This window comes from Mycteria americana, chromosome 9 (assembly GCF_035582795.1).
Source record: "Mycteria americana isolate JAX WOST 10 ecotype Jacksonville Zoo and Gardens chromosome 9, USCA_MyAme_1.0, whole genome shotgun sequence".
Classification (NCBI taxonomy): Eukaryota; Metazoa; Chordata; class Aves; order Ciconiiformes; family Ciconiidae; genus Mycteria; species Mycteria americana.
In genome coordinates, this window is record NC_134373.1 from 25513837 (window position 1) to 25533193 (window position 19357).

A 19357-nucleotide genomic window follows, 5' to 3' on the forward strand; every position below is an offset into this window, starting at 1 on the left:
TCATCTGAGAAATGCATTTTATGTGCCAGAATATTTATATCGAATTTGTACTCCTACTCCTGTGCACGCTGCACTGCACTGTTCCTTTTGCTTTGATCAACTGCTCCAAAATTATTTGCAAACTTTCACATGTGTTGGAATAAGATACTCAAGCCTATCTTGTCTTTTTGTGAAAGCCAATGTGTTATTTGGTGGCATTTAAGATATGTATGCTGCTACCTTCCCAACACTTGCAACACTGACATACTCTTTCAACTGTGGAAGATCATCTGTATCATTCCCTAGCCAACAAATTCTGGCATTGATTAACCCAAACAAATCTGAGGCTTTTGGCTTTCACACTTGGTCAGTTAATTCTACCCAGAATAGGGGTTAGGATATACAAAACCTATTCTGTTTGGCAACTTCTCCTCCAGCTACTAAGAAAAGCCAAGCTGATGTCGGAACAGCAAAGATTTGCAGTGCAGTGACCAGAAGGAGTGTGTAAAAGCCTGCATGTGGAATGAGTCAGTCTTTCCTTTTCAGGACAGCTCTAACTGCATCTACCACCTGAGAAACCTGTGCAGCCCATTTCTCTAGTAAAGAAGAAATCATACCACAGGAAAATACTACTGGATTTTTTTTCCATGTCCCAGAAGAAAGGACAGCTTGTCAACAGGCAAGCTTTAACTGTTTAAGTTATCTTGCCTTTTCCAACAGTATCCCCTCACGCAGTACTTACATCAGTGGTGTTCTGAATTCTGCTGTTTCGCCCGTCTCCCTTCAGCTGAATAACGTGATCTCTTTCGACAGCTTCACTGGGATAGAGATTTTTGGAGAACTTAAAAGAATGAAGGTATGTGGCACCCTAAAGACATCGCACATGCACACTACAGGTGTTCAGATCAACCTGCTCATGCAGCTTCCAAGTAGCTTTATGAGAGCCTAGCATGCTAGTGTTACCAAGGGGAAAAAACATTTGGAAAATGATTTTTGCATGTACACACTTGTGATCCTAAAGAAGTCCTCTGCAGTAGGAACTTTCCCCAGTATTTTCACCACCTGAAATTCACACACAGGGCTGATGTTTTTAAGCAGTATCTGTAAAGCACTTAAGGATAATGGAATAAAACAATGGTTTAAAAGAAGGCCAGTAGAAAATTTACTAGTAAATAGGATGTTTTGGTAAATAGTTTTAGCTTTTTGCAAGCACAAATAGAAAATGACTTTTCCTTTGTATGCTTCAGTCTTTCCCCAATGGGAAATACTTTTCCACCACTGTGAAAATACTCTGCTGATTTTTTTTTGCCTTCCAGTGAATGTATACAATGTGAAAATGTATTTACTGGTATTTGTTACAGCCTTACTTTTGTATCAGTTTGTTCAGGTATCTGTAGCCAGTCTCAAAGATAATCTGTAAGCAGAATATACGTAACTAGGAGCATAAAGCAGTTATTTATTGACTAGCCCACAGAAAAGAAAGGTAGGATTTCACGAGCCATTAGGCTAAGCATGAGCATGCTCACCCAGCAAGGTACCTGTGGTGGCTTTGCTGGCCCCCAGCAGGGTCAGTCCCTGCAGCTCCCTGGAGCAGACCCTCAGAGTTGCCATGTTTCCATCTTCTCCCAAGCTCTGTCAGTGTCCCTGGCACCGATGACTTGCCCCAACAAACCAGCCTGATGCTTCCTGACTAGCCTTGCTCTTTTCTTCCTTTAGATTTTATATCTTTCCACGTTGCTGCTTTCCTTCCTGAATCCTTGAGCCAGCGGCCATCCTGTCTCAACAGCTCTACCCCTGTCTGTAATTTTACCTTTCTTACCTCTCCACAGACATTCTCACAGCTTTTTTTCAGCAGTCTGAGGCAAGGTTACACAGCTGGACCGACCAGAGCTGGGCCTTGGTGCAGGGCCCGCTACAGCCCCGGGAGAGGGGAGGGAGGCGTGCGGCAGGGGCTGCAGCGAGGGGCTGGCGTGCTCCAGGTCTTCCTCGTGTCAAGAAAACATCACTCAAGTGCAGTTGGAGGAGTGGGTATCCAAAGAGCAACAAGTCTTGCTGCCTTTGCCAGAACAAAATGAAAACTAGATTTCAAACAGCTTTAAGAGAGGCTGGTGTAGCTTGGTAGAATAAAATGCTCCAGAAGCGTGTATCGCAAGTTCATGACCTTTCAGCCCGGCTTTGCTCACTTTCCGTAGTTCAACAAGTTCCAGCTGTCAGTAGGAAGAGGGTTCATACGTGAGTGGGAAGGAGGCAGCTCATCAGCAAGTCACAAGCTTGACATAGTAAAAAGCCCTTTGTCATTTGTGCAGCCACCGTGCCATGAGCTCTTGAACCACGGAAGTTATTGAGCAACAACAGTGATAGGGAAGTAAGCTTGCATACAAGAGTGGGAAGACAAATCTTAAAAACCAAGCCCAAGTTTTACCCTTGGTTTTTAAGTTGTTTCTTAGTAAATTACATTTGTCTTTAAGAGAGTGGACTAGCTCCATCTTCACTGTGGTGTCTCTAGAAACTGCAAAGCTTTACCCTCCATTCTAGGGCAAATTTTTGGTACTGAAGTGCTGAAAATCCAGATTTCAGTTATTAAAAAAAAAAAAAAGAACTAAGCAGTTCCAGGAATTCCTCTCCTGACAATATTTTGCAGATGAAACTAGCCGGTCTTCTCTGGGAAAACAATTCAGGACACAGCACACCACTGCGTGCGTTACGTACGGCAAGCGGGTGCACAGCTCATCTGTGCCAGATGGCGATCACCTGACCCGCCCCGCCATGCGCACCCCTGCGCCCCGGCACGGCCGCAATTAATTCCCCAAGCAGCACGGCCCAGCAGCAGCCGCGGGCGCTGGCAGCCTCCTGCTGCTGCCGGCCGGCCGGGCGGCGGCGAGGGCGCGGGGCCCGCCGTGCCGGCCTCCACTGTGCCGGCCTCCGCCGTGCCGGCCTCCGCTGTGCCGGCCTCCACGGTGCCGGTCTCCGCCGTGCCGGCCTCCGCCGTGCCGGCCTCCGCTCGGGCCCTGCCCGCTGCAGCCGCCTTCGGCTGCTGGCTGGTGCGGTCGGGGGCCAGGCGGGGGACGCCCCCGCCCCAGCGGCCCCCCTGCTGCTGGGCTTGCCCGAGAGCTTGAAGAACATCTGACCGTGCAGCCACCAGAGGGCATCTTCGCTAGAAGCCGAAATAGTCAAAAAAGGTGACCTCCCCTTCCTACTATGTAATTATGGTGCGTTTATAGTTACCTGTAATTAAAAGCGAAACCTCATCCTGCCTTTGCACAATACAATGCAAGTGCTCGCCTTTCTAATAATGTGTTTTTACTCGTCGTTAAGACAGCAATAGGACTGTCTTTGTCAGAGGAAAAAAAAAAAAAGCTGTAGTTTTCTTTTGGTTAATGAAATGCGTAAGGGTGCCTTCACTGCCCAGCAGGCAAGGAAAAAAAAAAAAAAAAAGGATCTAATCAAATCCACGACATCACCAAAACCACAAGTGCTCCAGGCAGGGTCAGGGAGAATCGACAAGTAGCTTGTATGTGACAGACGAACACGAGAGGAGCCAAACAGCAAGGGAATTCTGGAGAAGTCAAGCAGACTGCAAAGATTCAACCCAGACCAGACCAAGAAACCTTCTTCCAGTTAACTCAAAGCCAGTCTATTTGCATGTACTCTTGGGAGCATCCTTTTGATTATTATTATATCTTCGTGAAAGCCAAGACAATTAAAAGTATATTCATTTAAAACACAGTGTAAAAAAACCAAACACCTTCTCAGGAAGTAAATACAGCTCTGAAAATAAATTAGTATCTTGGGGGCTAAATGAAAAATCTGTACTACAAACCAAAACTATGCAAAGTATTTGAGGTGATACAGGAAAGGCTGCTCGTTTTTGCAAAGTTCACTCAATAAGACCTTTCAGTGGTCATTCAAGATGAATTCTTATGTATCTATCCAGATTACTATTACAGATGGGGAAGGTGGGAGGAGGGGACAACAGAAATAGTTACTTTTGCTGCCTTGTCTCTATCTGTAGTACGGCTTCAATCTAATGAATAAATTAACCATAACCCACAGAGGATGTTAGTGCTTCAAGTCTCAGAAGCTTTTGGTAGCCTCCCTTTTGGCCAAGGGGAATCGGCTTGCCTACGCATTTCAGACAGTTGCGTTCACCTCTGTTCTGCTGGACACTGAGCCTTATACTGCATCATCAATGCCCCAGGCAGGGCCAGCGACTCTGACCTACACAATCGTGCTCGTAGATGTGGACTACAAGAAGCATCTGTTAATCCCTGCCCGGGATTTTGGCGCTCTTCAACGTAATTAGATGAATCACTTCTGGACCAGGCCAAATTGCTGTAGCAGGCACAAGAAAAGAGCCGAAGAGCAACCAGAACAAATAGGACAGTTCATAGACGGTCATGAATAAAAATACTGTAAGTCTGGAAATATAAAGTATTTCTCTGTTTTGCATACGCCCTAGCCTTAGGCTAAACAGTGCACAGACACAGACTTGAATTTCTGGAAAAGGATCTGATCCAGGCGTGTGTTTGCAATTTTTGAGGATTGCTTTTTATATTGAATGAGGACTGGGGAGAAAAAGACACAAATCCAATTTTTTTTTTTTTCCCCCAAATTTCAGACCTGAAAGCTTTCCTTCTCTGTGTTTTTTTTCTTCGCAGTCTCGAGTACTTGTGATTATCTTCTTTTGGCATCCACCTCAATGTCAGCATGACTATGTTTGTCACAGGTTTTATATGCTGCTGCAAGCAGGACTCAAATTAGGATTGTTGTGACCAAAGGACAATAGCTCTGCCAACAAGACAGACTTTTTTTGATCTAACTAGCAGATGCTCTGCTAGCGTCTCTCACTTTTTTGCCTCTCTCTTGCCTAAAGGACTGAAACCAGCCTGTCAGTGTGATCGTACTCACGGGAGCTACAACTGTTTGCACAAGATCTGAATCTAGCCTAATACCTACTTTAATAACTGCTTCCAACAGCTACTTGTGAAGGCTCTGATGGTAAATTCCATTCAATATATCAGAGCTTTAAAAAGCAGAGATTTTTCCAGAAATGGCTACTCTTTTTATAGAGGCTATTTTGTACCGTAGTGGATTATTTTAGATAGTAAGAAATTGTTCCTGCATATCCCTGGTCATCAATCACTTGCAAGAATAATATTGCAGGGGGAAGAGGCTAGAAGGAGATCCTGCTGCAGTTCAAACCTTGAATTCCTTTTTTTCCCTTCCCCTGTTACTTGACAGTAGTTTTGGAAGAAGAATAAACTACCAGACTTATTAAAGACCTGGCATAAAATATTGGACCAGCTTTTCAGGTGTCACTGAGGGGCAGTGGGTCTAGAGGTGTCTCTCCAGTCCAGACTTAAGAAGATCTTAACTAGCTTTAGCTTTTCAAGCAAGCCTGAAGGCTACTGGCTGCCAGTCATCCTGACAAGGTGATGACTAATGGGGACCATTAGCTCCCTCCCCTAACATGCTGTCTGTCATGGCGATTTGAAGGGGAATAAGAACACTTTTCCCTAAGGAAACAGGTTGGCAAATGGGTTTGGGTCTGTTAAAGCTTTAGCGTAGTTTCATATTAACAAAATGTCAAAAAGTTGTTCCAATGAAAAGCAGGTTCAAGCCCATATTGTCTGCTCTGTAAATTCCTATTTAATTCATGTTCACATACTGAAAAATTCACCCTATAGCCAACTTGTTATTCCACAGGAGTAAACTGCAGAATTTCCATTACCTCCAAAGGGAGAAAGATACAGTTTTGTGTTGTCCACTTCATAAACTAACAGCTTTTTAAATTTTAAGTAGTAACTAGTTAAAACTGTATAGGATGAGTTAAAAAGTAGCAGCCATCAATAATTTAACTTGTTTGAATCTCTTTCAGAATGGTATTTTCAGTTCATAGACACAATTGAGACACATCTGACGGGTTATTATTCATTATCACCATTATCCAGCTGCTCATCATTAAAGCTAATGCTTACAGAAGTGTCCTGCATCTCTGACGTATTGATTTTAGCACCCGTGTCTCATAGAACTTTATTTTCAGATCTGTTGAGTGCCCAGAGCACCAAGGTCAGTGTGTAATGCATGTTCACTGCTGAATTTTAAGAACAAAACTGCCTTCAGCTGGGCAAGTTAAAGTTTTTCCTTAGTTAACATTTCTTAATCAACCTGTTTTAATATAGCCAACTGCACGGATCTCAGCAGAACCTGCTGAAAAGAAAGGAGAAAGACAAAGGAGTTACCACCACTGAACTAGACTACTCTTTACAGTGACCAAGAAGCAACCAGACTTTACTCTAAGAGCCGCTGTGGAAAGCTACATGACTAATCTGTATTTTCATTGTCTAACTGGTAGGAGGAAGGAGGATGTAGCACAATAGTCAATTTATTGGAAGAACAATGTAGTCATTCAACAGGGCATTATTCTGAACTAATTTAAATTACAGTAGGGCAGCCCACTCCTGACTTAAGAAAACATGAGTCATTCAAATTCCATATCTAATAATGAAATTGTTCCACTGACTTATTTGTTGACATAAATTACATATAGCTAATATGTTCCTGGTGCAGACCCTGAGGACTCTTTGTTTATGCTAAACGTGAATGTATTCTAGCACATGAATTACTATCCTCCTGCTTGCTTCTTGGGCGCCTCCAGAATAAGTAATACGTTGGCATAACTTTGCCATTTGTCAGCCAGCAGTCTGGTAGCACATTTGCTCGTCAATCTAATTTTAACCTTTTCTCATACGAGCACTTGGTATTTCATGTAAATCAACCAGACAGTCTGTCATTCAATAGGACACTATCTTCATAGTCTTCTAAACGATGTGCTTTATCATATGTGTTCATTTTTTAAGTAGCAGAGGAAAAGTAAAACTAATATATTACTTCTGGTTTCTTAATACCAGAATGCCAGGAATCTCTTTATTACCACAATAGAGACAAATGATATGTCTAGCGGAGGTTTCGGATAATGGGCCTCGTAATGCATTCAGCACTTTCTGAATTGAAAGGTCTGTCCTGAATGGTAAGTAGTGCAAAAGCTTCATAGCACATACTCTAGGTCTGTTCCTGTTATCACTGTAATTTGCAGCTAAGAATACAAAAAATACATCCACCTGAGGAATTAAAAATGTATTTATAAATAATTACCTTGTGGTTCCAACAAGTTTCTTGATAAAATACTGATGCTGACTGCAAAAGAGAACATAATTCATTCTGAAACACAGATAAGTTTGTGAATGCTCATTTCTTTTGATAATTTGTGTAAATAACATGAAAGGTTTACTGGCATGTCCTTTGTAAGGTTTTTCAGAAATTGATTTGGCTATGAAAATAGTATGCTTGAAGTTACAGTTTAGCTGTTTTGTCAGGGTTGCTGTAACTATGCATCACTTTAAAATCTTTTATTTTTTAAACACGAGTGAAGGTCATAGTCCATTTATGCAGCCTAAAACCCATTCTGGCTTTTTCAGATATTTTACTGCATTAAGAATGTTTTAAAAAAGCAATCGTAAAGTTGTACTGAAATGATCCGTGATGTCTGCTAAGAATTCAGTCCCACACGACACCTGTAATTGTTCGCTGCATGGTACAATAGTTAACTGTTTTAATAATTATGAAAATTATAGTTTGACTGATCTAATTTTTCTTTTTAATACTTTGAGACTATTAACACTGCATTACATTTCACTCCGCTCAGGCTTATGACTGATAAAATAAAGCTACATATATTTAATACTAGATTCTGTTCTGAATAGTAATTTAAGACCCTCTACTTGGTCTGGGGCAGACCCTGAACGGTGTCTGCATTTCTCCCCAGCACAGTGCTTAGTAGTCCCCTTACCAAAGAGCAGAAGCGAAGCTCGTTCACTGCTGTAGCATCACGAAGCCCCTCCTCAGTCCATACTGTCTTGTGCTGCTGTTTACTGACAGACTCCATCACGCTTTGAGTCCATCCCCATGGCCATGCCCCCTTTCTAGCAACTTCTGTGCATGGTATGCACCCCAAAATTTACCTCTATTGCTGTGGAATTAATTCACCTGTGTTGAGTTTCTGGTGTATGAGTTGTATCTAATGATATTTGTCCAACTTCTACCACAAAGTTCTGTTTCTGATTGAGGTAGTACTGTAAGAGAAGTAATAACATATAAACTGCTTCCACCACCACCTGCAGCATCTTTTATATCTACAGATCAAGTACAGGCAATATTTGCCCATCATGACCTAAAGTGATATAAGAATTTAGCACTAGTTTGACCCAAAGTCTTAGCCCCAGATTAAGTAAATATCTTCAAGAACACAGACCTGAGATTTCTGGCCATAAGTTTTATCTTGCCTAAATATACATCAGAAGAATTTGTCCTATAAAATATTCAGGTACTTCTATTACTTAATCTTGCATAGCAGAGTTATACATGGGAGTTTGTTGGGCTTCTATATCTAGACTTTTCATGCCAGGCACCTGCAGTTTCTGCTCTCAGGGATGTATTTAGGCAAATTCAATAGTCAGTGAGGTGGACTGTCATAAGCAGCGACAGCATTTGATTACACTGAGCTTATCAAAAATAATTTTAGATGTAATTTGTTCATTGTATATTACATCCTCTGGTTTAGCACCACTGTTCTTGCAGCTGCAAGCTTTACCTAGTTCAGGGAAGTGTACGTTGCCAATAAATGTTTGCTCTGAAGAAAAGCAGTGAATTTCTGGGGATGGGGGGAGGCTGCATTTTATTACAGGAAAAATATTTTCTGGTCTTACTTATTGTTTGTGCATTAGGGCACACGTAGTGTTTAATAAACATCCTCTTTCCCTGCAAATTTTCCATGACTCTTGATCCTTATGGATTACTGAAGACACATAATCTATCAACAGAATCAGAAGCTACAGAATTATATATGGGATGAATCTAGCCTCAGATCTTTATTTAAGAAGGAAATTAATCTTTTAATTCTATGCCTGTATGAAGAAAAAAGAGAAATGATGGTAATGTGTTGCTACCACTGCAGACAACTTGGGTAATCTTTTTCCCTGGGCTACCTATCTAAGGGCAAACTCAGTTCTAGTTCTTAGCAATATATTTCTCCAGGAAACAAAGGCAAAATCCAACCATCTCTATTGGAAGGGCTCAGTCTTTCTCTTTTCATGTGAATTTTTTTATATCATTCAAAAAAACCCTTAAATACATTTTCAGGTACTGCTAGTGAGACAGCTTTAAAAATTATTTTTCCCCGAGCTGTTAATCATACTAATTCTGTAATGTCCATTGCTTTCTTAATCTTGACTCAGTCCCACCTATGAGATGGCAAGTCTAGGTATCAAAGTCTAAATCCGGCTCACTTCATTGTTTATGTAATGTTCTGTCCAAAAAGGGACAGCGGATGCCACCCACGGGACAAGTACAGCTCTCGGCTATCATTTGCAGCAACGTCTGTATTAAATTGGTGCACAAAAGGTAAGTGCCACAACAACAGACTGTCAACCCGAGTTGCACGTGTTCGGGCCCCATATAAAAATTAATGAGAAATGAGGATATTCTGTCCTCCCCAGCGTGTGTCTGGCATGCTGGCTGGTCAGAGTTTGCGTACCTGTCCTCCTTGCATCATCAGATTACAAAATAAAGTGAAAAAATAATGTGCTAAAAATGTAGCTGGAAACACTCTACTGAAAGGAGGATTTGGCGAGCTGCACTTAGGAAGAAACCGCACTTATTTATGTAAACACAAATACTAAAAACAAGCAAAAACCCCTCTCAGATCTAATAAATTACCTGGTACTACAGGTTTTGGTCCAATATCTTTTGACAAATTAACAGTACTTTTATGCTAAAACTATCATAATGGTATATTGTGCTTTTCCACTGTACTGACCATGGCCCAGAAGTTCAGTAGAGAAGTTTTCTTGCTGATTATTATTAGAAAGTAATGCTGTAGACATTTAAACTCCATTTTCAAGGGCACCTGATAGAATACCCCAATGCCTCACAGTCCTAGCACCACATTGATGGTGAAAGCCCAGGAAAACAGTCTTTATGGTTTGTATTATATAAATGCATAAAAATACACATCAGCGGCTGTTGGGAGTGAGGATGCTGGGTGTGTGTGAGGTCAGGGGAGATCTCCGGTGCTGCCGACACGCTGGGTCTCACCCTGCCCGTGGGACAGCTCAGTCCCCCCGCGCCTCGCACTCCCCGGCTGCTGCGAGCAGCTCGCACTTTTGGCACATCGCGGGCACGCTGCTCAGTGACCCTGTGTGCCAGCCGCGGCTTGCCAAGGCGATTTAAGACTCACTGTACCTGACTAACTGCAGCTGACAGCCGGGAACAGGGGAGAGCGGGGAAGTGCTGCCCACTTCACGCGGTTCCTGGCTGGAGGAGCACGGTGGGCTTTCTTGCTGCGTCCTTCCACATCCATGTTCTCCGGGCACTTCTGGCCTCCTAATCAACTGCCAGTTTACAACTTTAGGCCCTAATTAGCTTCCAGGGACATATCCATGAGAAGCCATTATGTGGGTTTATAGGGGGCAACAAGTGTTACTGTTCCTTCAGAGCAAAATTTGTCCTGTGCTAGTTTTTCCATCCAATTCTAAGGGACTCTTCTCTTACATAACCTGCTTACATAACCTCTGGCTTTACTGCCTCTATCAATTCCACTTTGGGTCCGTGCCCAGCTCCCTGAAGCTCTTCTGCTTGTCATTTGTTCCCCTCTCCCTCCCCTCTGAAACACCTCCACAGTCTGGATGATCTCAGAGGAAATTGCCTTCCACCGCTGTCCTTTCACCCCCCAGCACAGGCTGGACTGAACTCAGAGCCGTCTCTGGCCCAAGGCAACTTTCTGTCAAAAAGCAGACACAGGCGTGGGTGACACTGCCATTAAAGAAGCAACCTCCAGCAGTCACCACCGTGTACCTCCCTGGGGTCTGCTCTCCAGGCATGGTCCAGCCTGAGCATGGCATCGCAGCACAGCTGGTCCCATCTGAGGCCAGGGGCACACCAAGCGGAGCAGGAGCGGGGCAAAGCTTTGCGGGGGTGCCCTGCAGCACCCCACCTCACCCACCCTCTGAGGGAGCCCGCAGCTGCCGCAGGAGCTGTGCCACCAGCGAGGCACGAGGCACAGTCACCCCCAGGCACGAGGTGAGTGGAGTTTGCTGGGGAATTTCATTTCTCTGAAGGCAGGGAGGGGGAGAGGACAATACGGAGTGCTCGTTCTGCAGCAGCACACCCCGCGCGCTTGCAGCACAGGGAGACTCAGCATGGGCCCCATTGCCTCCCCACTGCGTGCATCAGCGCAGCGGGCTGTGCCCCGGGCAGGGTGGGGTGGACGTGAGGAGGGAGGGTGGAGCACGAGCTGGTTGTTACCTTCCTACTTGGGTCTTGCAGGGGTGGGGTGGCTGCTTTATTTATTACTCTAGGTAGAGAGAAAGTGGCAGTACTGGTGGTGAGGGGTCCCCAGCTGGGACTGAGGCCCACGGGGCCTGCATTGGGCTCCTTTGCCATGGGAAAGGGGCCAGTGGGCTGCCGACCCCGCTGTGCCTCCGCAGGGTGCCCTGGGCAACACAGCTCCCAGCCCTGCTCCACGTAATGCCCTTTTCCTGCCTCTTCGCAGGTTTTTCCAATCCTCCACTAAGTGCTTCCCTAACCCTACATTAGATCCTCGTCTCATCCCTGCCTGCTTTCTCTGTGCTTTCCCTTTCCTTACAGAGCTCCCCAGCTCTTCATCTCCTGCCCAGGGAAATGATGTATACACTAGGATGCGTCTGCTTCTTATGCTCAGCTTCTTGCTTAGTACCTTAGAAGAGAGTGTTATAGCTGTTTGCTGCTTCAGTTTGCAACCTGGCTGGTACTGATGCTTCCTTGCTCATACCTGGAGGTAATTCTGCCTGCCTACCATTTCTGGTTTGGGCTGGGGCTTGTCTGGGATTCATCTGTTGTTTATCCCAGGCTAACAGTATTCTGCTACTCAGCTCAAAGGACCTAATTTTGTGTCTGTTAAGATGAGCCTGCAATGCAGTTTATGGGGAAGAAGCACCTTCAGAAAGTGTGTGTGACCTGGGCAGGAAGCAAGTGCACGAGAGGTGGAAGCGCTGCGCTGCAGAGAGTAGATTAGGATTATAATGAATAACTTTAAAATAATGGATTAATTATTCCAGTGACATTGTGCTATGTGTCCCTGTGCTGAGAAGGCTTTTATTTCTTCCCTGTGGAGTGAGGAAAGGAAGTGGTTGCTTAAATCACTATTGACGTACAGCACATGAATTCCAGTTTTGATTTTATGAACAGCTTCTATCATCATGTCTCGTGTGCACTGCCTCATGCTCATTGTACTGTGGGGTTAGACACACTGTCACCATTCCTATAAATAGCCTGCTTGGTTATGAAGGACTGTTAGTGTTTCCTCTGGGAAGAACAGGACTTTTGACTAATGGCATTTTAGGCCAGTTTTCTTTAAACTTTCTAGAGGAGATAGGGTTTGGAGAATAGAAAGCCAATAATCAAGGTATTAATGTTTGAAACGCAGACACCTGGTGAGCCTGGAGAATTTGCAGAGAAAACCAAAGTTAGAAGGAGCACGACGGTGGTGTGCTTTTAAACAACGAGGCTTGGCTGCAGTGCTGGCAAGGAGCAAGGCAGCTGCCATGCGGAGAGAGAGAAGCTCCCTGTGATCCAGCGGAAAGCTGAGCTGCGGCACAAGGACGGCTGCAATGTTGGAGAGTCTGCTCTGCACCCAAAAAATGCTCAACCATACTGGGGAACGGGAGGTAAGGTGACGTGTTTTTCTGTATATTTTTGAAGCAAAGTAGGAAGTAATGGTGTGTAGGAAATCTGGTGTTTCAGCAATCAGCTGTTAGTATGATCTTTTAAGTGTGGAGAGCACCTGCAGGCACCTCAAGGTTGGTTTGGTAGGGATGGATGCTTTTAAGCTCGTGGAGGGAGTGGGGATCCATCTCTGGTTCTAAGGATATAGGTCCTTCGGGCTGTGTGACCCCATTTCTGTGAGTAAACGTGCTGGAGACACCAAAGGGAGCACACGCCCTGCTGCCCATGCAGCGAGGGAAGTTTTATTGCACGCAGCACAAGAGGTCAAACACAGCGTGACATTGAATGACAGGTAACAAGGTTTGGTAGGTTCTTCTCCTGACTCTTAAAAGTAACAAAGGCCAAGATATTTGGGGGTTTTCCTTACAATTAGCAACCGATCTGGAATTCAGACCTCACCTTCCACAGCCTGGGAAGGTTCCAAGAGCGCGTTGAATCGACAGCAGCGCCCTTTGTGCAAACAGCAAGTCTGTACACAAGAAGATTGCTGTACTGAAAGGAAAGGAATAGAGCATTAAATTTAGGGATGTGACTAACTTCTTCTGAACAGTGAGGAAAGCACCACACTTGCCAGTTATCTCTTCTGTGCGTTTCCTCAGTTGTGGCTGGGGCCATCTGATGAGTGTTTCCCTTTCACTCCCAGCGCAGCGCAGTCTGTCTGCTGTCAGCAGTTAATGAAGTCACTCGCAAGACGCCATCCCCTGGGGAAAAGCACTGCTATGAATAGACCTGTTACTTGCGTCTCTGGTTGCAGTGCTCTCGGCGCTTCTTTTGCTGTGCCACCATCTCTGATGACTGTGCCATTTTTGAACAATGGTCTTTCACTATAGAGCTACTGCTATTCAGGATGCCAAAAAATGGTCCTCTTCCTTCTGGCAGAGCTGTAGAGCTCTGAGAGTGCTTCTGTGCTGTCCCCAGTGACAGACGCAGGTTCTGAGGTACTGTGTGCAGCACCTGTGCAGAAAGTGAATGAGTAATCTTATTACAGCGAGTACTTTTACTAACAGTCTGCAGTGAACATCATCATCAGATACTTCATCAACGCACACCCTACAATAAGGTGGAAAATATAAAGCTTTTTTTCCAAGAACAAAATATTTCCATGCTACTGAAATAGAAAGGGAAACTTAATCTGATGAGAAGTATTAGAGAACATCATCTATGCCCAGCTGAGCTTGCATGTCTAGGTATGATTAAGCTAGTATTTATAAGGAGTTGTGTGTGGTCTAGACAGAGGTGAGCTATAAAAGAAACAAAATCAGCAAAAATAAAGACAGATAAAGAATGGTGAATCATGATGACATATTGTCCGAAGTATGTCAGATCATGTAAATACTTATTACAATTTGTAGGGCATACAGTCCTTGTTAGTGCCAGTAAAGTCAAGGACTACTCAATGCAGTAAATCACTTTACTGACTGAGTTGTGTGGTTGAGCTCTAACCCAAAATAATTTTTACAGTTGAACACCTTTGTAAGAAACTTTAGCTAACAATACCAATGAATGGTCAAAAAGAGAAGAACTGAGTAAAGTAGCATTCAATTTGAACATTACCTGTTCTCTCTTTGGGAGATGTGGGGGACAACTTTTTTTTAAAAGGTTGGGGGGGTTTTTTGTATACATAGATTATTTTTTTTTTTTTTTACCAGACTTGATGGTCTTAACAGGCTCCCCCCAAATCAAGCTGTCAAAATTTTAGTTCTCAGAAAGCTATGGTGAGGTCTTCAGCAAAATGCAAATATAGACTTTTCTGTGTCGTGAGCTAAATGTCTGAACCATTGCTACATGAGCAGAATTAAAGTTGTTGTCTCGTATGAACCTTTGTTCAGGTGCCTCATCCTCCTGCTTATATAAAAACAAAACAAAAAACCCCCTTGTTACTCATACTTTTACATATTAATTCTGGGTGGCTGAATAAGTTTGAGTGATTCATGAACCATGTTAAAATTTAACATCAGCCTTTAATGTGTTCGGCCTGACACATGGTGTGTCTTACAATATTGAAATATCTCATCGACCTAGCAATCTGCATCAGCTTGCTGAAGCATGCCATGAAAGGAAAATGATACAGTAGTCCTGATCTACTTCTCTGTCAAAGGTTTAATTAAAACATTCACTCTGTCTCTTAAGAGTGAAGGGGTTTGGGGAAATTCATAAGACACCTGTCCTGTTATTAACAACATTTCATTTTGAAAGTTTAGGAAGATAGGAATATGCCTCTTAAATCAAACTTCTGTGACCTGGTCAGCATCTCAGTGGTATCCAAAACTCTAATCTGACTTGCTCTCTGGTATCCTATATATAAGAAAACACAGTTATGCATCAGATTTTCCCCGTACGCGTGCTCAGCACTTTCTTCCAGTAACAACCGAAGCAGCTAGGGTGAGTTCAGCAGACCGGCAGAGCCGGAGCAGCGCCGCTCTTGCAGCGGTTCTCATCCTTTTCTTGGGGGTACAGAGGTGCAAACCTGAGGCCAGGTTTCTCCTTTAGGGTTTGTTTCCCATTGCTGGCACCCAGACAGCCTGAAGGCTCTGACAAGGCAATACTCGGCCATCTGCAGACTTGTCAGCTGGGAGGTAGAGCCTGATCAAAATGAGGTTTCATTTAGCACTAGCTGCCCCTGAAATGAGACCCTGCCAGACTACCTAGGAACATTACTCATATGACAAAGCCTCCTGGCTGTGTCTGCAGAGGTGAATTAAGGTCATATAGAGATTGGTTTTTCCTCCCTTAGCAGAACCGTCTAGAAGGTAGGACTGCAAATGCTGCCGTCCCTCCCCAGGACAGAAAACCTACTTGTCATGATGATCCTTATCATCACCAGAAGATGCTACTTGCCCCCTTCGGTCCCACAGTGCCATGCTAGCAGCAGTTCCTCTCATCCAGTAGCAATGGGTATTAAAACCACAGCCAATACCTCAAATGGTTGTTTAAAATCACCTTCAGCAAGCTTTGCTCCCTCTCTGACCTCTTCCTGGTTTCCACACCTCCCGTACTCCACCCAGGCTTTCAGGCTCAGATTTGGAAGTCCCCTGTTCCCGACATGAGCCTGTTATTTTTCTGGCAATATTTACCTGCTGTCCTTGTAGTATCGAATCAAGGCCTCTGTGATGCCTGTGCTGTTATTCAGAGCATTAATAGACATTATAAACAGAAAGAGGTTGACAGATTTCTCCTGCAAGAGCTGCACTAAGGAATTTCTTCAGCCAGGAAGGCTGCCCACACTGGAGCTTGTGATGTTCTGTCTGACCCTGAGCCTGGACCAGTTCTGGTTGCAAGAGGAGCAATTTCTTCAGTGGAGGAACAATCTTCCTCAAGCATCACTATAACAACAGAAGCAGCACAGTACCAGGATCATAAAGAAAATGATATACTATGAAGACTGGGAACTTAGAAGAATGTAAGCAAAAGGCCAAGTCTTGAAAGATTCGTTAATACCTAAGTTCAGAAGCACGAGTTAAATCAAACTATCATTGCTCAACACACAAGCACAGCAAATAAACCTAAGAGGGGGTTTTTGAAGCAGCAGGGGAAGAAAAGAAAAATACTCCTATAAAAGTGATAAGGACGAATCAGATGGTAACACATGAGAACATAAATATCAGTTCAGGATGAAGGAAAAAATAGGCTTTATTACTCCACGTGAGCAAACTGATGATGAAGGAGACCTAGTAAAAATGAGTGTTTTTATCAGTAAAGTGACTGCGTAGGCATCGTGAGTAGTTGTCTGTCAGCACGGTCTGAGTGAATAACTGCAATGGTTTTGTTTGCTTTTGGGTATGTTTAAAACCATAAATATTGATTGACTTTTACAAAATGAGACAGAAAATGATGGTGACATGAGAACATGATAAATACACACTTTCCACAAGACATTATTAGCATATTCAGTCCACTGCTGGCACTATTTATTAGATAATCTTGCTTGAAATTGTTACCATGATTTTGACTTGTAGGTCATGTATCCATCCCCTTTTGTCCTCAGGTTAACATGACGCAGGCAGAAGAGGGCATTTGTGTTTTTCCTACATGCAAGAAAGTTCACACACTACAGAGCAAGAGAGGAACTTCCCTAGCTTTGAAGTCCAGAAAGACAGCTGAAAAACAAAATGAACAAACGATATGACTTTTTTCTGGCCCAGATTTCTTCCGTGTAGCAGTAAGCACCTGATATGCCCAAGTTAGGAACCAGTTTGCTCTTGACTGTGTCTATAGCAAATGCAGAGTGAGGCACCTCCTGTGTGTTAGCCCGAGACCCGTGTTTGCTGTTCCCTGCAGGTTTGCTTATAACTACGTTCTTGGCTTGGCACAGCCCCCAGGTGCAACCACAGCACCAGTGTTTGACCTGTTTGGATTCTTCCTTGGTCCCTCGTGTTGCTCTCAGACATTACTGAGCACAGCTATCAGTCTCTGATGTAAAAGGGCATTCAGACACCTCTTCCAAATTAACATTAACTTGTTAACCTCTTTACCCTTATGTATATTTTTCATACAGTTTTAAAATTTTGTAGTGACCTTATGGTAGTTAGACACTCAAACATCTCTCCTGATTAGGGTGGGCAGAGTCTTGCTCTAATTGAGAGAGTCTCATCCACCAGATCAGTATCTTACTGTGAATCAAAAGCAAGAATAATGTTGGAAAGAATCACATCATAACTGACTGAAGTATAATAAATAACTGACAGCTATGACTCAGTGTCTGCATTTCTTCCCTAACACAACACTGTATTGTAGACTGGCTTTGAATAGGTTTTTCATATAATTTCAGGTAATTATTAACTCCCAATGACTAAAATATCTCCAGGAGAACTGATGAGACATCTCACACAGTTACTCAAGTTCAAAAGTATAGTCAAGCTTTCACTTTATCTCTTTCATTCAAAAATACATTTATTTTAACTGAGGCTATTTTAAAGCTGCCTCATAAATGTAAAGTCAGCAATACTATTACAGCATAATTTCAAGCTAAAATGATTGTATTCCAGGCAGATGCACACACAGTATGTGCGTGCAGTTTTATTATTTATTCCCTTTATAAAATAGAAGCCATTTTAGCATCTGTGGCAATGCAATCATCTCTGGGATGAAATATAACTCTGTACCAGCTCACATTGTAGGATAAAAGACTGAAGGAGAGAGCACTGAGAAGAACATGAAACAGGGGAAATCTGTGTGAGTAGGTTTGTCCTGAAGGAAAAGCTCCCACTGCAGCGTTTCATTCCTGAAGAGGGTGTGTTAAAGCATGCAAGCTAATAAAGAGCAACAGATGTCTTAAGAATTGATGTTATGAGGAGTGTTGTAAGGCATTGAACTTTTGAGAAGAAAGAGGATTTTTCATACAAACTAGATGAACTCCATTGGAGCAAACATGGTATTAATTTTCTAGAAAGAAGATCGCTATAATTGATATCAATATAGTGTAACATGACTACATCATGTAGCATACTATGAAATAATACATGATAGCAATATATATTTATTATCAGTATAATCAGTAAAAGGATCGTAAGCTAGGAAATAGGAGAGAAGGTTGGGGGACACTTGTAAGTAACTTCCACGCCTGGTTCTGAAAAGCAGAAAGTGGTGAATATACGGGGGAGAAAGAAGTATCAGATGCGAGCAAAATGGACAGGAAAAATCAGTACTCACACAGGTGGGAATGTGATGTGAATGGCCTGGATGTCAGGAATAAAAGGGATGCAAGTAACGTAATTAAGAAAATTTGCACATTATCTATAGAAGATGAGCAGAGAAGTTCGTGTACAAAAATTGTGTGCAAACAGATGCAGGCTAGAACTGCAGCACCCAGGATGACCCCGAATCTCCCAAGACTAGTGAAGTATGGTGGATGGGTAATCTATGACCAAAATGTACTTAAACCAATGCGTAGACTGTTAAGAAAATTAGAAATAAAAACAGAGGTACAAAGGCATTGCTCGGTAGCAATGAAGTCACCTACAGTGGCAGAGAGAGGTGGCATGGGCAGAATGGAATTTGTCAACCTAAAGGTCTTCTGAATGACCATGAAGGAACTGTTACACATATATCTAACACAGACGACTACAAACATGAAAGAGAAGCTTCCGAGCATTGTCTCATTGCAGGAGATTTTAACTGCTCAGAAATAGAGTATAAAGCAAATGTTACTGATAACGGTAGAGCCAGTTATTCCAGGGTGTGATAGCTGGCAGATTTCATCACTAAGCAGTCACTGGACTACCATGATGCTATTCTAGGTGGTCTTTGTTAGGTAGTGATGACATAGAGCAGCTGGTTGTAGAAAATAACCTAGCTAAAGTTATCCCAACTTGATTAAATTGAAAATAAGTGAAAGAATAAACAAGAATAGGACCATTAGTTTCTCAAAATTTGTCCTTCTGAAGTATTGTACCTAAAGAAACTAGTTAGCAATGTCAAGTGGATGAAGGTTCCAAATCTAGTATTAGAATTTCTTTAATTTAAATAATATTTTAAAAATCTGCACTTTGCACTGTAAGTAGAGAGTGAAGGGTGTTAGCACCTTATTGGATGAATAAATCCTTCAGAAAAAGGATATTAG